Source organism: Myotis yumanensis, unplaced genomic scaffold (genome assembly GCF_028538775.1).
Source record: "Myotis yumanensis isolate MYYU_CA2020_CCGP unplaced genomic scaffold, mMyoYum1.0.hap1 SCAF_2, whole genome shotgun sequence".
Classification (NCBI taxonomy): Eukaryota; Metazoa; Chordata; class Mammalia; order Chiroptera; family Vespertilionidae; genus Myotis; species Myotis yumanensis.
In genome coordinates, this window is record NW_027223753.1 from 102,851,105 (window position 1) to 102,869,264 (window position 18,160).

Genomic DNA, 18,160 nt, shown 5'->3' on the forward strand with positions numbered 1-18,160 from the left:
AAGTGGTTTGACGCCTGCCACCAGGTGTTTTCCTGTTAGAACACACAATGCAGTCCCGTTTTCTTTGTCCCACATCGGGAATATGTAGTTTATTGTTTAATCCGACACAAAACCCGCTGACATTTCTTGTATATATCTTAGTAATTTTACGATATTTTGATTTAATTTCTTGTGCCATTTCAAGATAAAACTTCAGGGAAACATGCATGTCGCAAAAAGTTGCGTTGAAATAACTCAATTCCCCGTAATCACTAATAAACTGCAATGTCCCCTGAGAGGGGACATCCGAGTGATATGCTAGAATTCCAATGTCCCCTGAGAGGGGACAGCGGAGTGCAAAGGGTTAAATTTCCTGTCCCTTCTTTGTTTTGAAGTGTTTCTGGTGGTGGCTACATCCCGGTATAGTGACAGACCTCCCCCCACACCATAATTCTAGCACCCCACCAGGTTCTGGTAACACCATTTCCTCTCCTTGCCCAGGACTAAGAGGAGCACAAATTTTCTACACACTGGATTCTTTAACATTACCTGCTCGCTCTCTTTAACGTTGACATGACAATAAAAATAGACCCTTTGTTGGGGTAGAACCAAGATGGCGACATTGGTAAAAGCCTGTACTCGCTGCCTCCGACAACCACATCAAAATTATAACTAAAATACAGAACTATCATCCAGAACTGCCTGAAAGCTGGCTGAATGGAAGTCCTACAACTAGAGAAGTAAAGAAGAAAACACATTGAGACTGATAGGAGGGGCTGAGGCACTGAATGGTCTGGTCCGTGTGCCACTTTTTTAATTGGGAGGGAGCACATTCAGAAATTTAAACTGGAGAAAATAAATAGTCTCTGACCGAACTGGTACATACTATGGTTCTACTGGCATATTATCATGCCTTGGCAAGCTTCATTTTTGGTAGTAGTCTCTGCCATCCTCTCTCAATCCAGAGAGAGTTCCAGAAATCTCCAATGGATTCAGGCTAATATCAGTAAACAAGTTCTGTGTTTGTGACCTCACTAATGACAACATAAAGAATATATCCCTTACAAGCAACAACTTTGGGAATGTATATTCTCTGAGCTAGAGGTCTTACTGGAAAGAATGAAAAGGCATCAAGAAGAAAGGGAAGATGAAGACGCATCTCAGGAAGAAATGACCACTTATTTTGAGAAGAAATTCGTTTTGTTGTCTCTGAAGATACTTTTCATTGATTTCCCCATACAGATTTGGAGGATGACATGATTAGACCACCTGAGGTCTCCCGATTCTGGGTAGGTAGACTTTGTCAGACCAGAAGAGCATTTGCCAACATCCCGAGCTCAGACTATACCTGGGAAAGTCATGGGTTCTCCCGGGTGAACAGACTTTATTCTGACATTGGACATCTTGAAAAGTTTCGCATGATCTACAGTCTCACCTACAATACTACAGCTACCCACAGGATGTTGACACAACCATGCTGCAAAGAGCTTTATTTAACTATATTCACTTCATGTTTGGAATCAGTTACTTGAAAGAAGCCTGAAGGTTTACATTAAAACAGTGACCTGCTATACTGAGAGAACCACCAAGTGCATGAATGATAGTTACTGGCGTCAGTTCACTCAGAAAGGTTCACGTCAATTTACAATTAATGGAAGCATGGATACAAACTGAACTTTCATAAGCTTTTAGTACCATAACTCGGCATTTGACCTGAAGCATCACCTAGGGCAGTGGTTGGCAAACTGCGGCTCACGAGCCACATGCGGCTCTTTGGCCCCTTGAGTGTGGCTCTTCCACAAAATACCAACTTCTGTGCATGGGCTACGAAGTTTCAATCGCACTGTACGTGTACACCCGCACGTGGTATTTTGTGGAAGAGCCACACTCAAGGGGCCAAAGAGCCACATGTGGCTCGTGAGCCGCAGTTTGCCGACCACTGACCTAAGGGAAATATCATAATGGAGGCCCAGTGCACAAATTCGTGCACGGATGGGGTCCCTTGGGGTTGGCCTGTGGAGATCGAGCTGAAACCCGCAGTCCAACACCACCTGCCACTCTTGCTCATCCCAGCCCCGCTGCGCCTGCCTTGGGCTCGCACCCAGTTAGTCCTGATCAGGAGAGGCTCAAGCAGCCACAGCGGTGCTCACCAGACATGAGCCCTGCATCTGGTGTTGGTCCCGAGGGGGGTGGAGGGGAGCCTGGACTCACTTGGCCCTCCAGGAGGGTGGTGAAGCACCCTTGCCGGCCCAAGATATAAATAAATACATCCCACTGATGTTTGCACTGGTTGTCAGGAGCCACCTGGCAGCCACTTTTATATCGTTTCTTCCTTGCCGAGCATCTAGGGAGGGAAAGCAGCCATGGTACCCGAGACCAACCTCCAGGAGGCCAGCAGCACTGTTGGGATCATGCTGGCGGCACCAGTCCATCAGTGCCTGGCCTGTTCTCCAGAGATTGGACCTGCAGGACTACTGAGGGAGTGAGTGGCTGTTGCCAGGCTGGTGGGCCGCCAGGACAGGTTGGTCAGCTGAACGGCGCTCCCACTGTGGGAGTGCACTGAATGCCATGGGGCAGCTTCTGCATTGAGTGTGTGCCCCCTGGTAGTCAGTGCATGTCATAGCAACCAGTCGATGAGAGTTTGTCAGCTAAGTCTTTTATATATGTACTAGAGGCCTGACGCACGAAGATTCGTGCAAGAATAGGCCTTCCTTCCCCTGGCTGCCGGCACCGCCTCTGCTCTGACCAGAACCGCCTACTGCCTTCGCTCTGGCTGGGAGCCTCCTTTCCGCCTTCGCTCAGCCTTTCCACCTTCATGTGCTGCCCAGAGGCCTGGAATGGCTGGGGAGGGTGGAATGCCTGTGTCATCACCATAGTGATGACGCAAGTGGCCTGGCCCGGCTGCAGCCATCTTTGTTGTGTCCATTTGCATATTCCCTCCTTATTGGCTGTGGGCGCTGCCATCTTTGTCGCAAAGTGATGGTCAATTTGCATATTCCAGCTTTATTATATAGGACTAGAGGCCCAGTGCACAAAATTCGTGCAAAGGAGAGGGGTACCTCAGCCCAGCCTCACCCTCTCGCAATCTGGGACCGCTGGCTCCTAACCACTCACCTTTCTGCCCGCCCTTTTGCCCCTAACCACTCTCCTGCCTGCCTGATTGCCCCTAACCACTCTCATGCCTGCCTGATCACCCCTAACCGCCTCTGCCTTGGCCCCCGCCACCGCAGCTTTGTCCAGAATGACATCCGGAAGGTTGTTAGGCTGTCCGGTCTAATTAGCATATTACACTTTTATTATATATATGGATTTGTAAAAACCTTTTCACATAACATATACATCAGAAGTTGTTTGTGATGTAGCATCAGAAATTATTCAATTCTCTGTGTCAAAGTTTAGCTGGTTTATACAATGATATGTTTTCTTTTTCTTGATGCTTACCCTTACAAACAATTGCAAAAATAGTATTGAGGAGCACTTTGTATTTTTTATAGTTGGAGTTCTGGAAACTGATCATAAATCATTAACCTGGTTTGTTAATGCTTAACTTTAGCACTTTGGGGTTTATGTGTACGTGTATTTCTCTACCCATCTTTTGTTATTGTTGTTAAATAAGGAAAAGTGTTCAAAATCTGCTGAATCGCTTATTTGGATACTAGAATTCAGCAAAGAATAACCTCCTCTGAACATTCTCACCTTTTCATGTTGTGTCCTAAATCTGGTAGAAGAAAGGTATGCTGACAGGACACATACCTTTGTCACCACAGATGGTTTGTCAGGCACTGCTTGGATTTCTTGTTTATTTTAGTTTAGTTTTTTTTTTTTTCTTACTGCTATTGTTGATAATACGAAATGTGATACAGCCATGTCCATAATTTAATGGGAAATTAATCATAATGAATTTTATGGCATGCTACTAAAATGCCAAATTCCGGTATTTTCTTTCTCTTCTAAAACAGAAGTTTCAGTTTCCTATATCAGATGTATATATTAAAAGTGGGATTATGCATAAAAAGGGGGGAAAAATAGGAAAAGGACCGGAAAAGACACTTCTCCAAAGATGACATACAGGTGGCCAAGAGACACAAGAAATAATGCTCAATGTCACTAATCATCAGAGACTTGCAAATTAAAAGCACAATAATAAAGCACCTCACATTTGCCAGAGTAGCTACCATCAATAAATCAACAAATGACAAGTGCTGACAAGGATGCGGAGAAAAGGAAACCCTAGTACATCATTGTTGGGGAACGTAGACTGGTGCAGCCACTGTGAAAAACAGTATGAAGTTTCCTCAAAAAATTAAAAATGGAACTTCTTTTTGCACCAGCAAGCACACTTCTGGGATTATATCTTAACACCTTAAGCGCCTTGTCAGTCACCAGTGACTGACACTATACTTTCTGTGCAGAAGACAAAACAAGCTTGGCGTTTATCATGTTAAGAATCCTGAAACAGTGAGGGAGAGAGTATCAGTGAGTGAGGGTGCAAAATGGGAGTGTGTGGGGTGTGTATGTGTGTAAGTGAGAGACAGTTAGATTCTACAGGACGTTGGAAGTTGGCAGACGAGGCTCCCCTAGCCGGCAACCTCTGCTACTGCTGCAATCTCTCCTGGGGTGTTGGGGGCCAGATGTAAGCTGGCAAGGTCCTTGCACCTGAAGGGGCTAGCAAGGCTGGGGACCCTTACCCACACAGTTTTTCCAGACTTGTTTGGATGGCGATTATCAGTAGAATGAGAGCAACATTTGTAGAATGAGAACAGCCTTTCATGGCTTACCAAGAAGTCTGTAACTATTTACTGAGATATGCTGTACTGAGAACTTGTCCTTCTGCTGTGTCTCTCCCTTAGAGATTAAGAGGAACAAAGAATACATTCCTCTTGACAGACCTCCTATTCAGAGTGTTGTGTATAAATAAGATTGTGTGGCTAATAAACTCGCTTCAGTTCTTCGAGAACTGGGGTCCTCCCGACCCCGCTTTCCTGTCTTTCTTTCTTTTCTCAATTCCCACCTCCCTGCCTCAGCCCGGCTCAACCCTGTCAGGCTGGCCCTGACATATCTGGCGCCCGAACAGAGACTGAGGAACTGGAAAAAAGACGGTGAGGAACTCCATCGGGCTTGGAGAGACCACGTGAGGAACTCCTCCGGATAAAGAGTGCACTTGTTAAGGTAAGGGAGGAGCAATTTTTTGGTAATCTGGAGTAAAGCATGGGGTAATTAGAATCTAGAGAAAATGCCCTTTATGGGCAAATGTTAAAGTTTATGCTCAATAGTAAAGAAACTAAGGTTAATGACAAGCAAGTAAAAAATTTTTTAAAATTCATTCAGGAGGTCTGCATTTCCTTATCGAATTTAATACGGGATTGTTTGGATCCCAGGCATGACCATAATCAACCGTCTCTTAAGCCAGGAAAAAAAGAAAAAGCAGTGTAATAGCACAAAACAGGGATCTAAAAAAAACAGTATATTAAAAAGAAATAATGTAACTTTTAAAGACAATTTAACTCCTCAAGATGAGGAGGATTTTGAGGAAGCTGCTGCTCTTTGTCATGATGATAATACAGGTATTGTTCAGGCAGAAAAGGAGAAAGAATGTTTTTCTGCTGGAACTGAAGAGGGCAGTGATATAGAGAATGTATTAGAATACTTTTTAGAAACATTAAAGCTTCTTGACAAGAAAAAGAGAAGCCGCGGGGGCCGTTCCCGCCGCTCTCCGCTGCCTTGTGCAGCACCAGTTCCACTTTCCCCTCTCCAGATGGCTTTGCAGGAAGCACGAAAGTGTGGTAAGGAATTGGGCATTCACGCCTTCCCTGTTATGGAACAGGTGAACCCTCACACGAGACAGCGTGAGCATGCTTATGACCCGCTTCCTTTTAAAACCTTAAAAGAGTTAAAAACAGCCTGTGCTCAGTATGGGCCCACTTCCCCTTATACTTTAACCATTTTGGAAACTATAGCCTCAGAGGCTCTCCCACCTATTGATTGGAGAGCTATTGTCAAGGCTTGTTTATCAGGAGGGGATTATCTCTTGTGGAAATCAAAATATGATGAAAAGGCTAAGAAACAAGCTGCTTGCAATCGAGCTGCCCAGATTAATATTTCTTATGAAATGCTGGTAGGTAAAGAAGTCTATGCTAATACCCATAATCAAATTCAATACCCCCAGGAAGCTTATGGACAAATTAATGAAGCTGGGATCAAAGCCTGGAAAAAGTTACCCACCTCTGGTCAGAAAACAAAGGAGCTCTCAAAAATTATTCAAGGGCCAGATGAAAAGTATCAGGATTTTGTCTCCCGACTATTACAGGCTGTTGGCCGAGTAGTGGTAGATGGAGAGGCTGGTATGTTAATAGTTAAACAGTTGGCATATAAAAACGCCAACACTGCCTGTCAAGCTGCACTGCGACCCTATCAAAAAAAGGGAACTCTCTCAAATTATATCTGCATTTGCGCAGATATTGGTCCCTCATATATACAAGAAGTTGCCATTACGGCCGCATTAAAGGAAACCACCATTAAAAAAATTCTACAGCAACAATTTAGCACAGGGAGAAGTCAAACACACAAGTGTTACACTTGTGGAGGAACAGGACACATAGCAAAACAATGTCCTTCTAATAAAGGGGTTAATAAAGGAAATGGCAGAGGTCCCAAACAACCTGGATTATGCCCTAAATGTAAAAAAGGAAAACATTGTGCTAATGAGTGTAAATCTAAGACAGATATCCAGGGAAATTCTTTGCCCCAACACCAGTCGGAAAACTACCAAAAGGGGCCAGCCCAGCCACCGCAAATAACAGGGGCATTGTCTATTTACCCTCCTGTCCCTGTGTCGTCTCAAGGCCAGCAGGTTGCACAGCACCCAGCCGCCCCAAAGAGCAAAATAGATATAAGAGCTATTCTAAGCAACCCCCGGAAATGCCGGGCTGGACCTTGAATCCATAGAAATAAAACATTCTATCTGCCCTGGGTGCTGCCACATTTCCGATACAGCTATAGCAAATGCCACCGAATCTGAAATCTAAAACTACATCTGGGATTTCTGTACACGTGTAAAGAGAAAACTAGCTTGGAACTAAGGTGCACATTGTCCGATTTTGGACATTTAAATAGAGTTTTGAACTGAAATCTCTTTACAAATATACAAAATAAAACCCAAAACAGATTATTTCCTAAGAAAAATAAAAAATTTGCCAAACCGGTTTGGCTCAGTGGATAGAGCATCGGCCTGCGGACTGAAGGGTCCCAGGTTCGATACCGGTCAAGGGCATATACCTTGGTTACAGGCACATCCCCAGTAGGAGGTGTGCAGGAGGCAGCTGGTCGATGTTTCTCTCTCATCGATGTTTCTAACTCTCTATCCCTCTCCCTTCCTCTCTGTAAAATATCAATAAAAATATATTTAAAAAGAAAAATAAAAAATTTAACCCAAAAGAAAAAAGATGCTGGCTAGATTCTAGCAGCAGAATTGACATTTCCATAATAAAGAACAGTTTTTAAATACTAATGAAAAATATTAAAACGTTAATTTCAAGGCCAAAAAGAAAATTCACTAAAATTGTCTCTATTACAAAAATTTGCTAAGAATATGCCTTAAAATAATAAATTAAATTTAAATCTCAAGAATTATTAAAATATATTAATTATAAAAATCTAAGTAGCCCAGGTAAAAGACGGCTATGCCCTTTAATTAAGGCTGGCTTCCCAAAGCAATTTCTAATAGAGGAAGGGCTAGCCTCCCTTCCCCCAACAGAGCAGGTAAGCCAAAAATGTCCTGCCAGTGACAACTTTTAAAGAGGGGCTTGCTTCTCAGTTTCCCATCCTTAATAGAAATAATGTAACTAATTTGCATTTTAATAGTTACCTGTTTCCAGTCAATGGCACCCCAAGGCTTAGGAGTTAGCTAAATTGAATTAAATATTCTGAAATAACAAAATGCTAAAATATTAATCTAAATGTCCCTCACAAAAAATCTAAAAAACAGAATTAAATCTATTGATTATGTCTTGTATTTTTGAAATTTATTCTTAAAAATGTTACTGATTAAAAAATACTAAATATTTAACTTACCAGCTAAGAGTTTAAAGTTCTGGTTAAATAAATTGGAAAAAATCATATAATTATAATAAAATTTCAACATTTATCTAATTTAAAAAAAAAGAATAAATTCTATAATCCCAACCAAAATTTTTAAATACAAAGATCAGTTTTAATTTAATTTATATCTCTTAATAATTATAAAAGATATATAATCTTTAAATTATATATACACATATATATTTAATAATCTTTCAAATTAAATTTCAAAACTATAACCAAGAAATAACTTTAGAACATTTCATAGGCCCTGAAATGTTTTCAAAAGTTTATTCTCTTTTCTTAAAGAATTTTTTAATAAAGCCAATTAAAAATACTTAAAATCACATAAAAAGCTTTATCAAATAAATATTAATAAATATATATTTTAAGTTTTTGCCTCTAACAAAGGGCAAAACAAGTTATCTTATTTAATATTTCTTAAAATACAACAATAGAATTTTAAAATATAATTTAAAATAACAAAAGCTCATTAATAATTTTTAATATTTTACAACAGCATATTATACATTTATTCCAAACAAGCTTACAAACTAATTGTTTGACAGCAATTTAATAAGAACATGAAAGGATGTTATCCCTTCCACTGTGTGGAAGGCCCCCTGGGAAGGCACTTAAGCATTCTATATTAACCTCTCTTGCCCTTTTTGCCAAGGGGGTCCCTCTTCCAATTGCCTACAACTGTTGCCTAAGCTCTCTGTTCATACTGAGGTTAAAGCCTCATGGTGGCTAGTACCATAAATCTGTCTCTTGCCCAATAGCGTAAGCTGGGCCCTCTCTGGAGAACAAACCTGGATTCCCCATAATCAATGCCGGAACCCCACCAGCAGGCGAGGGGATCCCAAGGCAGTTACTGGGCATGGAGGCCACAGAGGCATACGCTACCAAGGAAACAAAACTAAACCTCACATCACCCTGCTTGGCCCCGGAGGATGGCTGGTTAGTCAATAATGGATAAAACCCCTCAGGGAGGGGCAACCTAAGACAGGCACAGTCACAGGGGGCCTCAGGGGAGAACTTGGGGGTCAACAGAGGTGGGGCAGAGTTCCTCATCCCTCCAACTATGCAGGGGCTTGAACACTCGCCCCTTCTAAGGGAGATCTCCTGCCCCCATGGCTGCTTCCCAATTCCCATGCCCAGCTCAAATCGAGACCCAGATAACAAAAAAAGACTTAGTCCAGCCGAAATCGGTACCCAGATAACAGAGACTTGGCTAACAGCAACTACCCTATATCTAAATCCAGCTTAACACCAGGAATGCTCAGGGCCTTCTCAAATATGCAAAATAATTCTTTCCATTAATATTTACAGTATAAACTAAGATTGTTATTAAAATATTAAATTTAACAGTAAAATAATAGTCAAGTTTTCAGATTAATTAAAACTAGCTCAAGAAATATTAACCAAAATTTTCATTTCATGAATAAATTGCTTGACATACTATAAACCTAAAGCAGTCATATTTTTATACAAAAAATTAAAATTAAAAGTTATAAAAACTACACGAAAAAATTTCCAAAAACCTCCTAATATTAAAAAATAAAAAAGGGGGGATAGTGGAATAATAACCTGCTAAGTAAATGCCTTAATTGCTTTGAAATTTTTACTTGAAAATTAATTTTTTCATTTATAATGCTAATAACAAGACACCCAGGAAAACACATATGGTGTCAAATAAGCCAAAGGAAAATCGTTTGGACAAAAGTTAAAAGAATCCCAAGTCTAAATTATGAATATAATTCCTTTATTAACCTTTGGTCGAGAATACATTTGTATATTTTCAGAAAACAACTCCAAGACCATGTGGATTCCTGCAACAGAGAGGAATTATCGGGACTGCTCCAGCCACAGAATAGCAGTGGCCCTGTGAGACGAGAAGAGAAGCAGTCCAGAAATAAAGATGGTGAAGACGCCTTATCATGCTAGCAGTCAGCAGCTGTGCATCGTTGCAGGTTGCCCAGAACCAAACCAGAGAGGGTCGGACCTGCATTGCCACCATTTGTCCACCATCCAGAACTGAAATATTACTGCTGACATGTACACATAAAAAACTGTCAGACACTGAAACATAAACTTCGCCTAAAAAACAAAGAAGGGGGATCTGTTGGGGGCCAGATGTAAGCTGGCAAGGTCCTTGCACCTGAAGGGGCTAGCAAGGCTGGGGACCCTTACCCACACAGTTTTTCCAGACTTGTTTGGATGGCGTTTATCAGTAGAATAAGAGCAACATTTGTAGAATGAGAACAGCCTTTCATGGCTTACCAAGAAGTCTGTAACTATTTACTGAGATATGCTGTACTGAGAACTTGTCCTTCTGCTGTGTCTCTCCCTTAGAGATGAAGAAGAACAAAGAATACATTCCTCTTGACAGACCTCCTATTCAGTGTGTTGTGTATAAATAAGATTGTGTGGCTAATAAACTCGCTTCAGTTCTTCGAGAACTGGGGTCCTCCCGACCCCGCTTTCCTGTCTTTCTTTCTTTCTTTCTTCTCAATTCCCACCTCCCTGCCTCAGCCCGGCTCAACCCTGTCAGGCTGGCCCTGACACTGGGGCAGCCGGCTCTGCCTCAAAGCCCGCACCATCATGAAGTGGAAAGATGCTGTGACTGGAAGCCCAGGGTCACTCCCACCCAGGGTACCCTCAGACACCACCAGGAACCCTACAACCACTCCGACCAGGCATGTACTACCTCAGCTGTGGATCAGGAACACCAAGACTAAAGCCTCCCTAAAAGTTCCGGAGCACACTCCCCACCCACCAGCCTGACGCTTAAGCCCCGGGGACCACGACTGCGCAAGAAAAGCCAAGCCTTACACAACAACCCCAGGCTCCACGTGTGCAAACAGCCAAGCCTTACACAGCAACCCAGGGAATCCACATCCGTGCCGGAACAGCCAAGCCTTACAAAGCAAACACAGGCTCCACGACCATGGACAAACAGCCAAGCCCGATGCAGCAACCCTAGGTGCATCATGCAGCAACCCTGGACAGTAGCAGCCACCAAGCCCGACACAGAAATCCTAGGCACCACAAACAAATGTGAGCAGCCAAGCCCTACGTAGCAACACCAGATGCCTCACACAACAATCCCGGGCACTGTGACCACACAAATTGTCGCCACGCCAGACGAATCAATCCCGGGCCTGATGACTGTGCAAGCTGCCGCCAAGCCCACCACTGCAGTCACAGGCACAGTGCAACTCAACAGCTAGATCCTTCGGTGAGAGCAAAAAGGGAAGAAAAGGAAATGCCAGAAAAGGAACTAAATGAAATGGAAGCATGCAATTTGTCAGAAAAAGAATTCAGAATAAGGGTCGTACAGTTCATAAAGAAGATGTTTGAGAAAATCAACAATTTATGTAAGAACTGAGAGAAAAACCCTAACCTGTTTGGCTCATTGGATAGAGCATCAGCCTGCGGACTCAAGGGTCCCAGGTTCGATTCCAGTCAAGGGCATGTACCTTGGTTGCAGGCACATCCCCAGTAGGGAGTGTGCAGGAGGCAGCTAATCAATGTTTCTCTCTCATCGATGTTTCTAACTCTCTATCCCTCACCCTTCCTCTCTGTAAAGAACCAATAAAATATATTTTTTTTAAAAAGAATTGAGAGAAAATAAAGAGTAATATAGCGACAATAAAAAACACTATGGAAAGTTTCAACTGTATACTAGAAGAAGCAGAGGACTAAACTCGTGAATTATAAGACAGGGCAGCACAACACATACAATCTGAATGGCAACTGGAGAAAAAAATTAAAAGGCAGGAGGAGAGCCTAAGGGAGCTTTGGGACAACATGAAAGAAAGCAACATACGTTTAATAGGGGTGCCAGAATGACAAGAAGGGGAGCAAGGGTTAGAATACCTACGTGAAGAAATAATGTCAGAAAACTTCCCTAATTTGGGAAAGAAGAGAGTCACACAAGCACTCACAAGAGAGTCCCAAACAAGATGAAAATGTTACGATAGCAAATGTTAAGGACAAAGAGAGAATCTTAAAGGCTCTAAGAGAGAGACAGAGAGTTAGCAAAAAATCATCTCCCATTAGATTATCACATGATTTCTCAACAGAAACACATCAGGCTAGAAAGGGATGAAAGGAAGTATATAAATTGATGCAGGGCAGAGGACTGAGTCCAAGAATACTCTATCCAGCAACACTATCATTCAAAATTGAAGGGGAAATCAGGAGCTTCACAGAAAAAAAAAAGCCAAAAGGAGTTTATCATTACCAAGTCAGCAATGCAAGAAATGCTAAAAGGACTGTTGTAAAAAGGAGAAATAAAAAGGGAAGAAGGAATACAGGCACAAAAAATAAAATTGGCTACAAACAAGTACCTAGCTATAATAATAAAAGTGTAATATGCTAATTAGACCAGATGACCTTCTGGAGGAAGCTACAGCTGCGAGAGAAGCCTGGCTCCCGGGTACCTGCTGGCAGCCGGAGGGAAGCCCAGGTCCTACATTCCTGCTGGTGGCCAGAGGGAACCTGGGTCCCAGGTGCCTGCCGGCGGCCAGAGGGAACCTGGGTCCCTGGTGCCGGAGGGAAGCCCGGATCCTAGATGCCAGAGGGAAGCCAGTGTCGGCAGCCGGGAGAAGGAAGGCCTACTCTTGCACAAATTTTGTACATCAGGCCTCTAGTCAATAATAACCTTGAATGTAAATGAACTGAATACTCCAATCAAAAGACAGCGAGTGGTGGAATAGATAAGAAAACATGACCCATATATATGCTGTCTGTAGGAGACATACCTCACAAGGGACGCATATAGACTGAGAGTGAAGGGATGGAAAAATATCTTTCAGGCAAATGGAAATGAAAAAAAAGCTGGGGTAGCAATACTTACATATCAGAAAAAATAGACTTCAAAGTGAAGGCCATAACAATAGAAAAGGAAGGCCACTTCATAATGCCAAAGGGATCAATACGACAAGATATGACTCTGGAAAACACATATACACCCAACACAGGGGCACCCAACTACATAAAAAAAACTTCTGGAAGAAATCAAGGGAGAGATTGACAACAATACAAGTATAGTAGGGGACTTTAATACCCCACTGACATCACTTGATAATTCCTCTGAACAAAAAATCAGCAAAGAAACAGCAATCCTAAATGACTCACTAGATCAGATGGACTTAATTGACATCTTCAAAATATTTCACCCCAAAGCTAAGGAATATACATTATTATCAAGTCCAAATGGGACATTTTCAAAAATAGACCACATATTGGGTCACAAGCAAAGTCTCTCCAAATTCAAGAAAACTGAAATCATATTAAGCATCTTCTCAGACCATAATGACATAATATTAGAAATCAACAACAATAAAAACAATGAAAAAATTCAAACACCTGGAGGGTGAATGGCATGCTATTACACAATGAGTGGGTTACCAAAGAGATCAAAGAAGAAATTTTAAAAATCCTGAAAATGAATGACAATGGAAACACAACAGTCCAAAATCTATGGGACTCAGTGAAAGCAGTCCTGAGAGAGAAGTTCATAGCTCTATAGGCCTACCTCAAAAAACCAGAAAAGCCCTGATCGGTTTGGCTCATTGGATAGAGCGTCGGCTTGGGGACTGAAGGTTCCCCGGTTCGATTCGTCAAGGTCATGGACCTTGGTTGCAGGCACATCCCCAGTAGGGGGTAGGCAGGAGGCAGCTAATTGATATTTCTCTCTCATCAATGTTTCTGACTCTCTATTCCTCTCCCTTCCTCTCTGTAAAAAAATCAATAAAATATATTTCTTTAAAAAAAACAGAAAAAATGGTAATAAATTATCTAACCCTACAACTTAAAGAATTAGATAGAGAGCAACAAGAAAAGCCCACAGTAAGCAGAAAGAAGGAAGTAAAAAAGATCAGAGCAGAAATAAATGATATAGAGACCAAAAAAACAATACAAAAGATCAATAAAACCAAGAGCTGGTTCTTTGAAAGGATAAGCAAGACTCGTGAACCTCTAGCCAGGCTCACCAAGAAACAAAGACAGAGGACCCAAATAAAAAAAATCAGAAATGAAAGAGGTAAAGTAGCAACCGACCCCACAGACATACAAAGGATTGCAAAAAAATACAATGAACAGCTCTACTCCAAAAAAAAACTGGAAAAGGTTGACAAAATAGACGTATTACTAGAAAAATACAAGCTTCGGAAAGTCAATCAGAAAGAATCAAAAAACCTGAACAGGCCGATAACTACTTATGAAATTGAAACAGAAATCAAAAAAATTCCAGAAAACAAAAGCCTTGGATCGAATGGCTTCACAGGGGAGTTTTACAAAATAGTCAAAGAAAAACTAAAACCTATTCTTCTCAGACTATTCAAAAAAATTCAAAAGGAAGGCACACTTCCAAGCTCTTTCTATGAAGCCAGCATTACGCTAATCCCAAAACCAGATAAAGACACTACAAAAAAAGAGAATTGCAGGCTAATATCCCTGATGAACATAGATGCTAAAATCCTCAACAAAATTCTAGCAAATTGGATACAGCATTACATTAGAAAGATCATATATATACCATGACCAACTAGGATTTATTCCAGGGATGCAAGGCTGGTACAATATCTACAAATCAATTAATGTGATACATCACATAAAAAAATTGAAAGATAAAAATCACATAATCGTATCAACTAATGCAGAAAAGGCATTTTACAAAATCCAACACCCTTTCCTGATAAAAACTCTCAGCAAAATGGGAATAGAGGGATCATACCTTAACATAATGAAAGCCTTATATGACAAACCTACAGCCAACATCATACTCAATGAACAAAAACTAAAACCATTTCCCCTTAGAACAGGAACAAGACAGGGATGCCCACTTTCACCACTCCTGTTTGACATAGTACTGGAAGTGCTAGCCATAGCAATCAGACAAAAGGAAGAAATAAAAGGCATCCAAATTGGAAAAGAAGAAATAAAATTGTCATTATTCTTTAGAAAACCTTAAAGGCTCTATCAAAAAACTACTAGAATTAGTACATGAATTCGCCAATGTAGCAGGATAGGAAATTAACACCCAGAAATCTATGGCTTTTTTTTTTTACACCAATAACGAACTCACAGAAAGAGAAACTAAAAAAACAACCCCGAGAAGCATGGATCAGACCATCAAATCTCAGAGGGAAGAAAGGGGAGGGCAGGGTAAACAGGGAGAGATCAACCAAAGGACACAGACATCAGGGGGGTGAGGGCATGAGTGGAGGTGGGGTGCAGGGGCAATGGTAATACCTTAATCAATAAAGAAAAAATAAATAAATAAAAATCCCATTTAGCATTGCAACAAAAATATTAAGATACCAGGAATAAACTTAACTGGGGATGTAAAGAACCTGTACTCTGAAAATTACAGGATGCTGTAAAAAGAGAGAGAGGAACACATAAACAAATGGAAAAATATACCACATTCATGGATTGGTAGAATCAACATCATTAAAATGTCCATACTACCCAAAGCAATCTATAGATTCAGTGCAATCCTCATTAAAATACCAACGGCATATTTCAAAGACCTAGAACAAACTCTCCAAAAATTCATCTTGAATAAAAAAAGACCCTAAATAGCTGGAGCAATCTTGAGAAAGAAGAACAAAGTTGGAGGGATCACAATACCAGATAACAAGCTATATTACAAAGCCAGTCTTCTCAAAACTGCTTGGTACTGGCACTAGAACAAACATATAGACCAAAGGAACAGAACAGAGAACCCAGAAATTGACCCAAGCCATTACGCTCAATTAAGATTTGACAAAGGATGCAAGAGCAAACAGTGGAATCAAAACAGTCTCTTCAATAAATGGTGCTGGGAATATTGGACAGATACATGCAAAAAATAAAATGAAAACAGACCACCAACTTACACCACACACAATAACAAACTCAAAATGGGTAAAGGACGTAAATGTAAGATGGGAAACAATAAAAATCTTAGAAGAATCCAAAGGCAGCAAAATACCAGAAAGTTGTCATAGCAATATCTTTACCAATACATCTCCTAGGGCAAAGGAAACTAAAGAGAAAATAAACAACTGGGACTACATTAAAATAAAAAGTTTCTGCACAGCAAAAGAAACCATCAACAAAACAACAAGAAAGCCCACTGCATGGCAGAACATATTTGCCAATGTTTCTCCAAAAGGGTTTAACCTCCAAAATTTATAAGGAACTCAAACAACTTAACAAAAGGAAGATAAACAATCCAATCAAAAAATGGGCAAAGTACCTATATAGACACTTTTCGAAAAAGGACATACAGAAGGCCAAGAGACATATGAAAACATGCTCAAAGTCACTAATCATACAAGAGATGCAAATCAAAACGACAATGAGGTACCACCTCACACCTATCAGAATGGCTATCATCAACAAATCACCAAAGACCAGTGCTGGCGAGGATGCGGAGAAAAAGGAACCCTCTTTCACTGCTGGTGGGAATGCAGACTGGTGCAGACACTGTGGAAAACTGTATGGCGTTTCCTCAAAAAATTAAAAATGGAACTCCTATTTAACCCAGTAATCTCATTTCTAGAAATATATCCCAAGAAGACAGAAACACCAATCAAAAAGGACACATGCACCCCTATGTTCATAGCAGCACAATTTACAATAGCTAAGATTTGGAAACAGCCTAGGTGACCATCAGCAGATGAGTGGATTAAAAAACTGTGGTTGCCAAAACCTGTCTGGCTCAGTGGATAGAGGGTCAGCCCTTGGACTAGAGGGTCCTGGGTTCGATTGTGTTCAAGGGCATGTACCCTGGTTGAAGGCTCGTTCCCCAGTAGGGGGTGTGCAGGAGCAGCTGATTGATGTTTCTGTCTCATCGATATTTCTAACTCTCTATCCCTTTCCCTTCCTCTCTGTAAAGTCAACAAAATATATTTTAAAAAACACAAAACAACAACAAAAATAAAACTGTGCTGCATCTACACAACAGAATACTATGCTGCTGTAACAAAGAAAGAGCTCTTACCATTCACAACAACATGGATGGACATGGAGAGCATTATACTAAGTGAAATAAACCAATCTGAGAAAGATAAATATCATATGATCTCATTCATTTGTAGAATGTAATCCTATATAATAAAAGGCTAATATGCAAATTGAGCGAACGGCAGAATGACCGGTCACTATGGTGCACACTGCCCACCAGCGAGCACATGCTCAACGCAGGAACTGCCCCCTGGTGGTCAGTGCGCTCCCATGGGGGGAGCGCTGCTCAGCCAGAAACTGGGCTCACGGCTGGCAAGCACAGCAGCAGTGGTGGAAGCCTCTCCCGCCTCCGTGGCAGCGCTAAGGATGTCCGACTGACGGACATCCTATGGGGAGCAGGCCTAAACCGTCAGTCGGACATCCACCGAGGGCTCCTGGACTGCGATAGGGCACAGGCCGGGCTGAGGGACCTCCCCGACAAGTGCACGAATTTCATGCACCGGGCCTCTAGTGAATAACATAAACTGATGAACAAAAATAGATCCAGAGTCATAGAAGCATCTAACAGACCCTTAAACATCTGAGCAAAGGCTGGGTAAGGGTGGGGTGGGGGGTAAGAGATCAACCGAAGGACTTGTATGCATGCATATAAACATAACCAATGGACATAAACAGTTGGGGGTGAGGGCATGTGCTGGGGGGGGGGGTGGGAGTGGACAGAGAGAGGTCAATGGGGGAAAAAGGACACATATGTAATACTTTAAAGAATAAAAAATTTGAATTAAAAAAAACAGAAAACCTAACTGATGAGACCTGGCTGGTGTGTCCAGTGGTCAGACCATTGGCCAGTACACTGAAGGGTCACAGGTTTGATTCCAGTCAAGGTCATGTACCTGAGTTGCAAGTTTGATCCCCACTCCAAGTTGGGGTGCATGTGGGAGGCAAACAATCGATTGGTCGATCTCACATGATGTCTCTCTCTCTCTCTTCCTCCCTCTCACCCTACATCTTTCCCTCCCCCTCCTCCCTCCTTTCCACTCTCTCTAAAAAAATCAATGGAGCCCTAGCTGGATTGGCTCAGTGACTAGAGCATTGGACTGGCAACTGGAAGGTCCCGGATTTGACTCCAGTCAAGGGCACA

The 18,160-nt window shown here is 41.7% G+C and overlaps 1 protein-coding gene and 1 pseudogene across 1 annotated transcript in view; one reads left to right on the forward strand and one right to left on the reverse strand.

The window, feature by feature from the left end:
* ATR (ATR serine/threonine kinase) overlaps positions 1-18,160 on the reverse strand; it is a 213,597-nt gene that overhangs the window by 126,537 nt on the left and 68,900 nt on the right. The gene's annotated exons all lie outside the window — the stretch shown is intronic.
* LOC139004412 (sestrin-3 pseudogene) lies at positions 593-1,696 on the forward strand (annotated as a pseudogene).